General features: G+C 36.0%; 1 long non-coding RNA gene across 1 annotated transcript; it reads left to right on the top strand.

The window, feature by feature from the left end:
- The first annotated feature begins 444 nt into the window (after positions 1-444).
- Positions 445-2,968, top strand: LOC140327818 (uncharacterized). Its single transcript, XR_011920141.1, has 3 exons — positions 445-526; positions 1,274-1,369; positions 2,884-2,968. It is a non-coding gene; the product is annotated as an uncharacterized lncRNA (long non-coding RNA).
- The last annotated feature ends 657 nt before the right edge of the window (positions 2,969-3,625 follow it).

The following is a 3,625-nucleotide window of genomic DNA, read 5'->3' as shown; positions in this document are numbered from 1 at the left end:
TAAAAAGAATTGATAAAGTCTGTTTTAGAGAAACTGGGCCTGATTTATTAAAGCTCTCCAAGGCTGGAGAGAATACACTTCCATCAGTGAAGCTGGGTGATCCACCAAACCTGCAATGGTTCTGGTCCAGGATTGAAAACATTTGCTAGCAAATTACTTTAAAGAAACGCATTCCAGGTTGCCTGGATCCACCATTTTTATTGACGAATGTGTATCCTCTCCGGCCTCCGAGAACTTTCATAAATCAGACCCAATAAATGAGCAGATCTTGTTGGCAATGGTAATATTTTTCAGCTTGGTAGAATACCTAATCATATGTAAGGGAAGTTTTAAAACCTGTATTCACTAATTAGAAACTAATTGTGGTGAAATTTACTTTGCTAATTAGCCAGTCTCAAATGTTTTTATTGCATCAACTTCACTATCTTTGATTGAAACCTTTTAGGAAGCTTTATGAATGGAGAGATGGGGATGAGCCACTCTGAAAACTCACCCAGTTTTACTCGCTCAGAATTTTCAACGGAAGGTAAGGAAAAACTAGAAAGAGATATCATAAAACAAATTCATATGCATTATTTTATATGTAAAAAGTATACCTGGGAAAGTTGGACTATAATTTGTCCCATTTAAAATGCAACCCATACAGTTTCTCTTTATCCAGAGATACTAAGAGAACATCGTCTGTGTACCTTCACCATGAATCAGTATGGCAAAGGCACATCTCAAGCTGTCATCTGAATTTCTTTAGAGTTGCATTTCCCTATGCAACGTTGAATGTAACTCCAAAATATAAAGATTAAAAAAATTCTCCACAACAACCTTTTTAATTTATACTAGGCCAGGTAAATATATTTAATACTTGCAAATATCCAGCAGGTGGCACTGCAGGCTTTTTACTTATTTACCTGTCTCATTTCCATGGTTCTGTAGTCAAAGCCTGCAATTAACAGAGCTCAGAAGCTCAAGATGAATTTTACAAAGCATAGTGAGTCAGTTTCACTTTTCTGCACATTTGTGCTCATACATTTAAGAAAATAGAAAATAGAAAATGGATAAAATATTTAAACCTTTTTATGGGGGGGGGTTATTCATTAATAATATAAAACAGCTTTCAAAGAAAAATAAATTAAATTGAACCCAAACCATGTCTCTTGAGTATAAATGTGATTTTTAGGGGTGATTGTCTTGTTTTTTGGGTTGTCTTTTTCACTGCTATTTTTTTTTCTGGGTATTTTTTGTTTTTCTAAATACCATTCTTGTTTTCTACAAACAGCAGAAGTAATGAAGCAAGCTTTGAACGATTGGATAATGACTCTGCAACGGCTAGTGGCCCAAGTGTACCAGTTATTGAATCTGTCCGTGGAAGATGGTAATTTCTTTATTAACCATTAGGCATGTGTCAATGGCATTTGGGCTTTGGTTGATAGCATCGGTTTGAAGTGCTTCTGGGAATCCTGAATTTATTACCAGGTGTTTTTGACTTGCAGATGACCTCTGCATGACCTGTATTTGGCTTGTTTTAAGCAAGTTTCACATTTTCCTAAGCTTGTATGGTAATGCAAAAGTTGATGCAAACAAAGGTCCCTCAATACACACCCTTAGTATGTAAAATAGGTACATACATGCTCACTTTCTATATGGCCCTTCAGTTTACGTAAAATGTCCAAGGTTGGTTCTTTATGCTAAATGTATGTTTATTGATCCAGTGGACCTGATTTATTAAAGCTCTCCAAGGCTGAAGAGGATAAAATTTCATGTGTGAAGCTGAGTAATCCATCCTGGAATGGATCTGGTCCAAGATTAAAAAAAAATGCTAACAAATAGCAAATTACTTTTAAGAAATCCATTCCAGGTTTGCTGGATCACCCAGCTTCACTGATGAAAGTGTATCCTATTCAACCTCTATTCAACCTCTCTCTTTCTACTGGTAAATACCCCTCAGCTTTTAAACATGCCATAATTCTCCCTATCCTAAAGAAACCCTCACTGGACCCCTCCTTACCTTCCTCCAGCTTTGGAGAGCTTTAATAAATCAGCCCAAAGTTAGAATTGAAAACTGCCAAAAAAAACATATATTAATGTTGTTTATTTAGTTGTTCATTTAGAATCTCCATTTGATTAAATAGTGCATTTGATTTTGGGAAAGTAATGTACTATAAATTTTCATCCTAATCTGAAGTGACATATTATACAATACTCCATGTAACCATGCAAATAAAAGGATTTTGCTACATCAGTTTAAAAATGTACTCACTGATCCTGCCAATCTTATCAGCTGATGAGCTTCAGTTTGATTTTAGAACCATTCGACTGAACTGACAGCTGCAGTATAAAGAAATTTATGAGTTCAGTTACTGCACATTCAGTTCCTATTGACGTCTTTGGGGCCAATTTCTAAGAAGGTAGAAGTTGGAAGTCAGGTGGGGGTAAGGTAGGCTAGGGTTTGGATCAGGAAGACTGAGTCAGTTTGTTCTTTGCCAGAAAGTACAAAGCACTACATCCTTTTAAAATATTTGTCACTGGGTGACTACATCTAAAATAAATTTTGTTTGGGGATGACCAGAGAAAAAGGCCATAACCCTCTCCTGGTATGTACGGGTGAGCTGCTAATTTTTTAAACTTTGCCTTTCTCCATATGCTTCTGTGGAGTGGAGTTTACATTATATCTAAAAGAAATGGATAGCCATTGGCCTATGGCAGCCCAGATCTTCTGCCAACTTGGCTGCTCTGGGGAGGAACTTCCCACAGTGTATCCAACTAAGAATTGATACATGTTCCTGATGATACACAACAGCATAGAATATTTTTCATCTAGAATTATGAATTTTACAGGTATGATGGTTATGATGTTAAACAACAATATGAAATGTTTTGTTTTTTCAGCTTCACCTTCTTCTCAATCATCCCCTTCAACTGAGTGATGTCTTCAAGAACTTATTGTAGACTGTGAAGATAAAATCAGGAAACTTAAAACAGCAGTTGAAGGTATAATATCATTTACTTTTCGAATTATCAAACTGAGGAAGATGTAATACTCTTCCGGACTAATTCATCAAACTATAATTCATCTCTTCAATATCAGTCCTTTCATTTCTTATAAAAAATATGAGGGGTGAATATAGAATAGTCAAATCAAAATTGTCAGGAGGAAATGAAAGGAAACTACACTGAAATAAAGGAATACACGTAGTCCCCGGGTTACATGCGAAATGTATGTAGGTTTATTCTTAAGTTGAATTTGTATGTAAGTCCGAACAGGTACACTATTTTAATAAATGCAATTAGGACAGATGTTTCTCTAAAAATTATATTGGGCAGTGTAGTGTCAGTTACTGTATAAAATCCCCACAGTTAAATAATCACAAACAAAGCTAAAAAAAAAACCTTATGGAGCCTAGACATTTGTTAATATCTGGAGCAAGCTAAGCTTTATATACAAAAAGAAACAACTGCAGAGTTTGTAGTGGTCATTAAGCTGCGTACACACGTCCAATTTTATCATTGGAAATGAACGACGAACGACCGATTGGCCAAAAATCGTTTGTAAAAAAAGTAACCAACGACGCCGACGAACGAGGATAGTCGTTGGAAATGAACGACCGGACCGGCGGATCGGATTGGACGA

The sequence above is a fragment of the Pyxicephalus adspersus genome, chromosome 3, assembly GCF_032062135.1.
Source record: "Pyxicephalus adspersus chromosome 3, UCB_Pads_2.0, whole genome shotgun sequence".
NCBI lineage: Eukaryota > Metazoa > Chordata > Amphibia > Anura > Pyxicephalidae > Pyxicephalus > Pyxicephalus adspersus.
Note: the sequence above shows the minus strand (reverse complement) of the source record. Positions and strands in the feature narration are given on the sequence as shown.